The following is a 12,902-nucleotide window of genomic DNA, read 5'->3' on the forward strand; positions in this document are numbered from 1 at the left end:
TTTTTCGACACATGTTCTTCTTAACTTTTATTTTAATTTATATTGAAATATATGTATAAAGTTTTTTTTACACATTTTATATAAATTCATTAATATTTGACGAAATCGTATAGTCTCGCTTTAGCATATACTGCTACATTGATGTACTGTTCCTCGTTCATATTCATGTATTTGGACATGTAAATATCCCTATTCCGTTGTAAATGATTTTATTTATTAACCATCTACGCCTTATTGTTCGTGTTAGTCTCTTTTCAATTGTTGTTTAAAATTAAATGAGATGGTAGTTGATAGTTTATTTCACAAGTTCCAAAATGAGGACAACATATTTACAAGCAATAAATGGCAAGACAACGCTTACAAAGTATATGAAAATACACATATACATGTAGTTGGAAAGAGTGCAAAAAGAAAAAAACAAAACCGTTTCAATACATGAGAGCAGGATGACAGAGGGTAGTTATAAACTTATAAGTAACAAGAGCTGTCACCATAGGATGACATATGCCCTCAATAAACGCTTTGATAGAAGTTATAGCATTTTTCGAAACCTAAACGCAGATTCGAAACTTAAACGCGGACCCTAAGTACAAGGTCAAGGTCACATGGGTCAAAATTTTTGTGCGTATGGAAAGGCCTTGTCCATATAAACATGCATACCAAATATGAAGGTTATATATCAAGGAACAGAAGTAATGAGAATTTTTCGAAACCTAAATGCAGATTCGAAACCTAACGCAAACCCTAAGTTCAAGGTCAAGGTCACAGGGGTAAAACAATTTTGTGCGTATGGAAAGGCCTTGTCTATATACAATGCACAACAAATATGAAAGTTATATCTCAAGGGACATAGAAAATATGAGCATTTTTCGAAACCTAAACGCAGATTTCGAAACCTAAACGCGGACCCTAAGTTCAAGGTCAAGGTCACAGGGATTACAAATTGTGTGCGTATGGAAAGGCCTTGTCCATAAACACATGGATACCAAATATGAAGGTTATATCTCAAGGGACATAGAAGTTATGATCAGTTTTCGAAACCTAAACGCAGATTTCAAAACCTAAACGCGGACCCTAAGTTCAAGGTCAAGGTCACAGGGGTAAACAATTTTGTGCGTATGGAAAGGCCTTGTCCATATACACATGCATAACAAATATGAAGGTTATATCTCAAGGGGCATATAAGTTATGAGCATTTTTCGAAACCTAAACGCACATTTCGAAACCTTAACGCGGATACTTAGTTCAATGTAAAGGTCACAGGGGTAAACAATTTTGTGCGTATGGAAAGGCCTTGTCCATATACACATGGATACTAAATTGAACATTTTTCGAAACCTAAACGCAAAGTGTGACGGAAAGACGGACAGACGGACAGACAGACAGACGGACAGACAGACAGACGGACAGTTCGATCATGATATACATGTTTCTTGGTTTATTAAGTAAGGTTTAGTTAAGCGATGCTTTCCATTTTGACTAAGGGCTACATCGTGTATTTATTGCTGGTTTAGATTCACTGTTTGGTAATTGTACACTTTTAGTCGGAATCAAGAGAATATGTTTGCGGTTCCACAAAAGCCAATATTACGTTGAATGCCAAATTAGGAAGCAACAATTAAAATTATTCGCTAGGATGAAATTACAGTTTAAAATAATGAATTGCTGGACAGTTCTTCAGTTTCAAATATAAATACAAACATATACATGTGTAACAGTATCACGACAATATAAAATAAATACGATACTTTGCTTATGCAGTGAAATTATGTGCAAATTACTTTTTTGACAAATGAGTAACCATGTTTCTGTGATATTTCGCATGCCTGTGTTCAAAAGTCACATAGCAAAATAAATATAAGGTGCACACTAAAAAAACACGCATTGTATGCAAACGTCATATATTTTCGAAAGAACCAATAACGTTATGAGAATTCTGTGTCTAGAATTTACACACACAAAATGCGCGTTAATTTTACTCTTTCTTTTCATCTGTGTCGATTAATTCCGTATCTCCCGAAACTATAAATATGAGATGCGATAATTGTAAAGAAAACGTCTTATCATGATACAGTATCATACATACGTTCCAAAATCAATACTTGTATTTTTTCATTTTGATTAGGGTATTATCAATAGCATTTACTATTCAAAAGGTCACGTTGAGAAAATCTCAGCTTCCTCACATATTTCTCTGCATAACGATTAATTGTCGGTCGTTACATACGATAAGAAGTCAAGGCCTACTTCGCTACAAAAAACAAAGCATCCGGTTAATGTTTAGAATTCGTAATGTTTACTTTTTATTGCGAAACTGAACGAGCGATACGATATATTCGGAACAAAACACTTGCAAATGGAATGGAAGTAAAGGCATTTGCCATACACATGTTCCTGGATAAGAACTTTTACTTCAAAGCGGCTTGAGAAAACCTATTAGTTTATGTTTAAATATCAAGATACATGTATAATTTTATTAATTTAACAAAAGCATATTTTAATTTCTTGGAAAACTACGCTTAATGTTTAATTTATTCTTCATGCTAGCAATAGTTTCAAATAAACAATATCTTCTTTTACAAATAACAAACCTATTTCATGAAATGTGTGATCTTATGTCAGTGTTATATTATATTTATTTATAACAACAATAAATTATATATCTAACATCCGTTAACATCTTACAATTAAAACAATTAAACTCTAATGCAATTGTGAACTTTTTACCGAATGCATGCATTTAATATGTGATATAACAATAAAAAGGGAAAACCATATTATGTGTTTCTGTCCTGCAATCTTGCCGTTTCATTAAGTACAGGCAGTAATTCATCTACAAACGAAACGGATGTTCAAAATAATCATACTCCGTGGCAAGTGTTTAATTCAAGCATATACAACAATTTATCTAGGGTATGTATTGAAGTTCGCTTTTAAAAACTATTAAATGACCACATGTTGGTTAATGAGTTGATACGTAAAGCGCACATGAAAGAAAAATTTTAACCCATTTATGCCTAGTGGACTCTCCAATCCTTCTAAATTGGATCAATTTATTTCTAAAATTAAAGATGTCTAGTATATATATTTCTATATTTAGAATATTTCTTACAGAAAATCATTTAAGCAAACAGCGCAGACCCTGATTAGACGCCGCATTATGCGGCGTCTCATCTGGGTCGACGCTGTTTGCCATGGCCTTTTTTCTAGACGCTAGGCATACATGGGTTAACGAGATTTAATGGAATTGTCATGTACATAATATGCACAAATTAAAGCTGTGTCAATGTAGATTTTATATTAACTGTTTTTTTTAATGTAAAAGCAACATAACAAAAAATTCAATGCCTATTGTATGTCTAGCATATATTCGATCTTATACTGTACTGAACAATTAAGAATAATGACTTTTAACTGAGTAAATTGTACCTTCGATACTCACTGAATAATTGATACCAGTTCATATCTGACGTTTAATACTCCTGAGGGAAATACGTTGAATTACAGTGACGTTGATACTTTTTTTCTTGTATCATACACATTAAAGAAATAACTAATTGGCAGTGTGTAATGGTATAATTGAAGCATATGTTATCAAATATGCTTAAAATAAATGTATATTAAAATAAAATGATCGTCACCTATGACCACAAAAGAATTTGTTTATTTTAAGAATATGTTTTTCAAGTTAAGGATTCAATACCCTTCTGGTCAATAACTTACTTTTCAACTGTTTTCTTCGTATTATACCAAGTTGTACACCTTCATATATGAATAAGTTAAATATTCATTTAAATCCGACGATTATATTCATTACGCAAAGGTACGTTTCCAAACCTTTTCTGAGAGTTGTTATTATACTCGTTCGAATATAATTTATTCATTATTGAATCTATGACAATTTTTTTGAAAATCATCATTTTGGAAATTTGCAAACAAGTCCCTTTAAAGGGGCCTTTTCACGCTTTGGTAAATTCACAAAATTGAAAACAATTGTTTCAGATTCACAAATGTCCTTGAAGTCATGATATTTGTGAGGAAACAGTAATACTGAACATTTACCATACTCTAAATATCCATTGAGTGCATGTTTTGACGATTGAAAAACCGGAAAATTATAAAGCGTTGCAACGCGAAACGATTGAATAATTTGGAGAATTATGTTGTTGATGTTGTATTTTTTTAATACTACGAGGATTGCATATATAAGGTAAAAAATACTTTCGTAATAGTATGAGAGCGGATGGTCAAATGGATAGAGCGGTAGACTTTTGCTCCATGGCTCTATGGGTCAGTGGTTCGAGCCCTGTTTATGGTTACTTTTTTTAATTCTTTCATTGTATTCTTGTTTTTTTACTGGAGATTTTTAGACCCAATGTTCAATATAAAAGCATATAATGACAAACTTCAATACATGCCAAAATCTGTGAAAAGGTCCCTTTAAATGTAACACCACGTACAATTCTAATGACAACTATGTTTTTGTTACGTTTTTAAGAACACTCCATTAAGATTTTGTTGTAATAAATATAAATAGAAAACCAACCACGTAATTGCTGCGACCTCTTTTTCAAAATACCACTGTCAATTGAGATCAACGATGTTCAGACGTTTTGCACGTATTAAGAATAACAAAAACATAAAAGTCGTATATTATGGGAAAATGATCATGTATAATACACTGTACTCTCATTAATTGACTTATTAACAAAATCGGGGTTTTATAAATATTCCAATATTCACATAACATCACTACATTTTTATAACAAAACTTAAGTACTCTATTTTAATGACAAAACTTTGCCTAAACCACTTGGTCATTCGGATTTATAGAAAACAATAGTAATTATGCACTTCATATGAGTGATCAAGGACTTACTTTTTTTGTTAAAAATCCCCAAGAAAATAGAAATTAAATTATTCTTGAAAGCTTTGGTAGAGTATGAATGTATATATCTTAATTTGATCATACCTTGTCAGATTAAACATCACACTCTAACACTGCGTCTATTAAATCTAATAGCAATGCTATTGTGTTATACCTTATGTGAACTATATATAGCAAGAAATGATCTTTATAATTTATGTGTATACATATATATATATATATATATATATATATATATATATATATATATATATATATATATATATATATATATGATATAATCATTATTTGAGCCAAGTTGTCACTACATTTAATTTATAAAAATTAAATTTCTATATAATTGTTCATGTTTTTGATTGATGTGCATTGGTTGGTTTACGTACAAACTCAGTGTATTCGCACATTTCCTAGGTTAAAACAAAAAATATGTTACGCAGCTTGCAGTTCAGTTAAAACTAGATTGATCAACTTAAATATTAAATTTATTTAAATCCAGCATAAATCAAAAACACAATCCGCTGCTCACATGATGAGTTACATCAATTTGAAGAATTCCGCCATCGAAAACCGTTTTCGTTAGTTGTTGTTAAGATCCCAATTAAGGTTTATACAACGTATGAATGAGCTTTATTTAGTTCACTTTCTTTACCATGAACGGCCTCTAATTATGTGCGGAAAACTACGATATGTTGCTGAAAATAAAAGCAAGAGATTTGTACATATATATATATAATATATATATTAACCTCAACTCATCGATATTTAATGAGGAACGTGTATTGCAAAGACAGGTTTTTGGCTACATTACAGATTTTACTTTGTATAAGCCTGCGTGGTGTTGCGTGGCGATTTAGATTTTATACATGTACATGTACATGTATGCATATATGACAAACTTATATGAAACTAAACTATGTTCCTATTTTCCAATCATGGATACATCAGAGAAAGTAAGTATGCTAAAAATGTGTACGGTCCATCTGCACTTATGTGTTAAGAATATAAGTTTAAATATTATTGAAACCTTAATATTTGTATTTTTCATAGTTTTCTGAGGCCATAAAACAACATGTGCATGCTAACATTTTCTGTATTCCACTTGTTACACCTTTTTTGCTATTACAAGTTCATATATAAGGCATACATGAATGTATGTATCAATAAAGTGTAGCTTTATAAATATTTAAGTTCATAACAGTGCATTTTGTAATTTATTGATCATGAAAATATTGGGGAACAACGAATGACTTTTTCAACGTGTTACATGTATTAATGAGAAACCTTAATTATGCGGGGTTTCTTTGATAAAACTTTGATTTTTGGATGCAGAAAAAAAGAACATACAATCAGGAAAGCAAAATGTTATATAAGAGTGCAAAACCCTTAAATGGATTGACATTACTTTATAAGCACGTTTTGCTGGGAGGAATGTTTTCAACAAAACGTGTGTGATAATTTGATCATTCGACGGGAAACTGAAATGTATTTTGTAGAGTTATTTCATTTCCGTGAATCGGAGAAATAATCACTTGTATTTACAAAATATAGTAATTGTAAATGAATTTACATATCAGTAGAATCCGATTTACATAAAACCATACATTCTTTAATTTATAAAGCCTTCTTATTCATTCGGGATTTGAACACTGGTAAACAATTACTAAGTTACAAAGGGCATGATTATCTCATGCAAATAACAAAACGGACTCATTTTAAAACGCTGTTTTGTGAAGTATTATCTATGTATGTCCGACAAATGTTGCAAAGCATGCATGTAAAAGGGCACTTCTATTCAGACTAAGATTGCTTTTGGACATTTTACGGTGGCACGTTTAAGTGGGGGCTAAATTATTTAACTGCCAACCCAGAAATCCACGGATGTATTCCGGATCGAGGCGCTTTGTATCCACACACGCGTATAGCATTTTCCACCTAATAGAGATGCACTTGTAAACACCCCTAGCAATTCTCAAATGTATCGGTGATCTACACAGAGAACGATAAAGAACCAATGTATCTATTTGTAAAGAACAGGATACCGTACCCGGATTTCTTGTATCCTGAGAGTGTCTCTTTCTCCTGATGTCGCTTAAGCAAAAACAAAGGGCCTCATTGAACATCAATGCGTGTACTGTCATGGCCTACCCTTGACCGCAAGGTCAAACAAATACATGCACATATTAATGCCAATAAAATAATCCAGTGTGTGTGCGGATTCTGTAAAATAGTAATTGATGAAGCATTCATGTTGTTTACAGTTGTAATTCGTATATAAGTCGGTTTAAATATTTTATCTTCAGACTTCTTTAATTAATTTCCATCTTGTGTAATTCCTTTTTAGTAAGGATTGTCTCTTAAACATCGAATTGAAAAACGTTTGATGTAAGTTGCTATGGATTCCTCCAAAACGAATATCTTGTGGTGTTTTGTTTTCCGAAAAAATGCCGTCTACAGTATTTTAACTTCACGTTATTTCAACGTGCATATGGGTATACTTATTGATGTATTTAAAACATTATATGACTTTTAAATAATACTTTACCATAAACGGATCACTGGTACGTTTAACAAGGCTCGTATCTCAATGAATATGCAATATACCTTTTAGAAACTATGTAAACTGCCTCAAGAAAATGGACAAGAATCTGTCTTATAAAGTTATCTTTGTACTTGCAAACATAGTTTTGTTTTGGAACGAATATGTATTAGATTGTTCTTTTTTATATACGTATACAACATATTTGTGTAAGATATTACTGAAATAAATAAATAAAAATTTACGTATGTAATTTATTCCTTTTTTCTTAGTCTCTAATGTAGTTTTCTCTATACGTGATCGTCAACGAGGAAATACTTAACTTCTACAAATTATTTAACCAATACTAGCATTACAATTTAAATACATAATATATTAAGTATCCTATGTGTATAACGATTATTAAACAGCATGTATTTTTATGTCAGGCATATTATGTTTCAATTATAAAGGTCATATGTTAGTACAATTTACAAGTCATTGTTTGACTTAACACACTGTAAATGTCTATATCATTATATTCAACTATTAATGTATGTCTCTATGCCTTTTTCATCTGATACTACAATTTAAATATCCTTGTTTATATACACACTAGAAAATGTTTTTTCTTTGATATTCCTTAAATGTTTGTCCAACACACAATTAAAAGGATTATATAGAAAACCTTAGATGTGCTGCATATGACAGTTTGTTCATTTATGATTTAATATGTATTTGTTTGCAATCGCTAGTCCGAAAAATATATAAAGGTTGACAATCTTCTTTACAATGTAAGATTCTAGAAGGCATTTATTTTCCAATTACCTTCTTTTTTTCGTTATATTCACTCGTTGCTGAAGTTTGTGTTTTCATGCATGCATTCAAAAATTATCATGTATAAATTGTTATCATTCAACATAAAACTTACACTTGTTTAACCTTTTAAAATTGGAATTATAATTTTCGCTGGAAATCATATCCATTCTTACGTCGGATCGGATCACTCGTACATTTCCACCATTGACAGCAAACATCAAAGAGTCGTTAAGTGAAGCAGACGTTGTTTGTTCGTAGCGTTCAATGCATTCAACTAATGTTTTCGTAAACCACAACCAATACTTATTCGCTGTGCAGAGATGTATTATTGAAAACAGAAAGTTTTTCAAAAATATATCAATTACAATTAAAGATGTAGTTGACAATACTCAATTTGAAATGAAACAGATACTGCAAGCTAGTATTTACACACATGTATAATTTTGTATCAGGATCAGTTAATTGGCGTTTAATTCTCACATCGTTTAATTATAGTTTTTAGAGATTATACTTAAACAAAACACATAAAATACGTGTGAGCACGGCAAAAAGCTGCAATGAATAAAGATACCAAATTCTAATTACGCTTTACAATCTTTTTAATAGATATATTTGAAGTTTGAGTATTGAGTTTGTTTCAATATTTTTTGTTTTCACCTTTATAAATGTTTTCATTGAAGTATTGTATTTTAATTGACATACCTTTTTATTACAATACAATATGGTCAGTATTTTGTTCATACAGTATTGTTCAAATGACATCACTACATAATCGGATTATTGCATTCATATTCTAGTGTCGGTGCTTTGTGACATATGATAATGATTTTATATATTACGGTTGCAAGAAGTGCTCGAAATCGATTTTCGGATACCACCTCATCTAAAAAAAATCTAGTCTTTTTATTCTGTCTTAAATTTTTTTAAACTAAAATATACATTGAACCGATTGCGAAATTTATTGCCAATGCATTTTATATGTGACATTTAAAAATTGACTGAAATAATGTTGTTGTGGAGGTTCAAAAGATACAAACATCCGAAATGGACATCGATGCGTGACATCCACATTTTGCTTTACGTGTTCACGTTGTGGTCCAAGAGCTAATTAACATATTTAATTAATGAATAAATTAGTGCAAATGAATTATATTATTTAAGTTCAGTAATGTTACTGAAATTTCATACATTATTAATATACAGAATGTACTTTTGCTCAAAAAGACATGTGACGCATTCAGAAACATGTTTGTTGATCGAAAACAAAACGACTGTGTTGTGGGAAGTCTATATAAATAACATATGGGGCAGTAAATCGATTGTATTCTATTCAAGAATGCAAAGTTCTTATATCTTTAAAGAAATCGAAAGCTCATCTTGTTGAATGGAAAAAGATATCGCTGTAGGAAAGGTTTTATCACCAAAAAACAACGCATTGGGCTGAATTTATATTGACAGCTTTTGTTTACAATATCGTATATTATAAACCAATGTGTTGTTAAAAATATCATAGTTCAAAATTGTTACCTTTTCATACATTTATGAACTAACAATTGTACCTCTTATCACTGAAGCCAGATTAAAAATCATCGAGTCTTTTGTTAAATGCATAATTAGCATGGTATATTCGGAACAGGTTCTTCAAAAGGAATCATTCCTGATTCATGACTTCGTTATGTTTAGTGTATAAGTAACAAAAGAACTAAATTCGGTGATCAACACACACTGGTCCAGTATGAGAAGTACACATTGCACATACAACTATGAATTAAACACTTAGCATACTAGAAATACGAGAAAGTATTGTAATTTAAGCGAACTCTCTATAAAAATAAATTATATTGAAGGTATCGGATTATATGTAAAATAATTCAACATATGCTGATGTGTTGAAGACCGTAAACAAATTGAGCTCGCCGCCCCTACGGTTTAGTGCAGCCTAGTATTGGATGTATTTTGCGATTGCTTACTATATGTTAATGTACGTCAAGAAACTGAATTTAAGATTGCATATATCTTAAATTTGGACTTAAATGAATCTTTAACGATAAAAATAAATCAGTATTTGAGAGGATTTCAAAACGAGTAGGAGTGCACCCGTTAAATATTTTATATTTCACTACAACAATGACAGGCGCGAGTACTCCTGTGAAGCAAAGCATTTATTCGAAATATACGTAAAAAGACACTCCACAAAAACACGAAAGCAAATATATGTTAGTTAATATATATAAAACTAACGCGAAATAGGCGATCGGCCAATGCTAACATTGAAGGGACCGCTAGTTGAGGTGTATTCTTGCAATGACAAACCCTTTGTGGCTTCATATATAACGCCCTTTTCAAATTTTGTTTGTTGTGCAGAAATGTGTTTTGCCCAACTTGGACGGACAGTATTAGTGGAACAACTAATATTAACTAAAGTTTTAAACGACTTTGGCCAAAGATACGCTAACTTAGTTTGTGGAACTAAGTTACATAAACAAACTATTGTAACAGTCGTTTCTTTTGAATATTTTACTACACTCAAAAATGATGTGAACAAATAGTACCTGCATACATTGTATTTTCTCTATTAAAAGATACGTTAAAATGCTTGAAAAAAATGATACCTTGATGCCTATATGTCAAATCTAACGACCTTTATACATCACTTTATGATATACATTTTGCAGTAATTATACAGTTAAATAATACTGGAACTAAATCATTCGGCTAGATAGATTTTAAAACTAAACAAGCAAACATGATAGGCTTGTTCCACTCTCGTAAAGGGCTTCAACATATGAATATGTTCGAGTTAGTTTGCTGGCTGGCAATCCTTCTTCTTAGAGGAGGCGATGTCCATTCAAATCCTGGACCCGACAGCTCCCTTGATATGTCATCCTCTTCTTCGGGTACATCTTTCTCATCTTCAATAAATGATGCATTTGCACATTATCTAAAAATTGTTCATAACAACGTTCAGAGCTTCCTCGCCAAGAAAGATATTCTGTATGCCGATCTCAACAATTTTGATATTATAGTGTTTACTGAAACTTGGCTCAGCTCAACAGTTGACACTGGCGACCTACTTTTTCCTTCTTATCATAAGCCGTTCAGACGGGATAGAAGAAACGATCCCCATGGAGGTATTCTAGTATACGTAAAATCCGATCTCTTTGCCATTGAGCGACCTGACCTACAAATTGATGATCTAGAATGTCTATGGGTCGAATTACGTATAAAGGGAAGGCGTCTTTTATCTGGCTCTTTCTACAGACCACCAAACTCTTCTCCTTATCTACTAGAATGCATAAACGATTCGATCTCACTAGCCGTTGACACCGGTATTTAGAACATTGTTATCACAGGTGATTTCAATCTTTACATGAATAAACCACAGTGCAGGATCAAAATGGAGACCCTTCTTTTACAGTATAATCTCACACAGATTATTAAAAAAAAACCTACTCATTTTACTGAAACCTCGAATTCCATCCTTGACCTTTTTATAGTAACACCTTCCTTGAAAGTGCTAAAAAGCGGCGTTGGAGAACCCTTTCTTAACCAGCAACTTCGATTTCATTGCCCAGTCTACTGCGTCATAAACTTCAATAGAATAGCTGGATCTAATTTTAAACGTAAAATATGGCTATATAAATATGGGGACTACACTAATCTCAGAAAACTTGTGCAGAATTTCGATTGGAACAGTTGTTGTGATAATAATATAGACATATATACTTCAAATTTCACACGTCAACTTATCAGTCTCTGCGAAGCTACAATCCCGAACAAAATAGTTACAATAAGAACAGCCGATCCTCCATGGCTACATACTAATATTCGTAAGGAAATCCGACGCCGCAAACGAGCATACAAAAAAGCCAAGGCTACTAATTTAGACCGACACTGGCACATCTTTCGCCAACAACGTAATATTGTAAATAATCTTGTCAGATCAGCGAAAAAAGTGCACTTTGAAAATCTCGCTAAACTTATACGTGAAAATCAACACTCATCATCCGACTTCTGGAAAAAAAAAATCACAAATAAAAACACCACACAAAACGAGTTGCCTCCCTTAATTCATAATGGTACCATATATGAGTCACCCATTGATAAAGCAAATATTCTTAATTCATTCTTCCAATCGCAATCTACTTTAACTACACCAAGTACGCATATGCACAACCTACAATCCCAAGAGCCAGATTACCCCGTCTTTGAAGATCTAATTATTTCCCGTCAAGATGTATTGGATTCCATTAAAGTGATGAAAACGGGAAAGGCATCAGGTCCAGACCAAATAAATAGTCAAGTTCTAAAGCAAATTGCATCCGAGATTTCAGGTCCACTACAAAATCTTTTTAATTTTTCTATTAGTAATGGTAGGGTCCCACGGAGCTGGAAAGAAGCAACTGTTTGTGCACTTCACAAAAAGTCTGATCCTCAGGATGTTGAAAATTACAGACCGATCTCTCTTTTAAGTGTTTTAAGTAAATGTCTCGAGAGAATTCTCCACAAATAAATTTTTAACCATTTAAGGGCTATTGAATTTATAACCCCATCTCAATCAGGCTTCATTCCAAAAGATTCCACTGTCAACCAATTAGTCTCTGTGTATCACTCCTTTTGTAAAGCCCTTGACGAAGGTAAAGAGGTTCGAGCCGTTTTTTGCGACATTTCTAAGGCCTT

This window comes from Dreissena polymorpha, chromosome 4 (genome assembly GCF_020536995.1).
Source record: "Dreissena polymorpha isolate Duluth1 chromosome 4, UMN_Dpol_1.0, whole genome shotgun sequence".
Classification (NCBI taxonomy): domain Eukaryota; kingdom Metazoa; phylum Mollusca; class Bivalvia; order Myida; family Dreissenidae; genus Dreissena; species Dreissena polymorpha.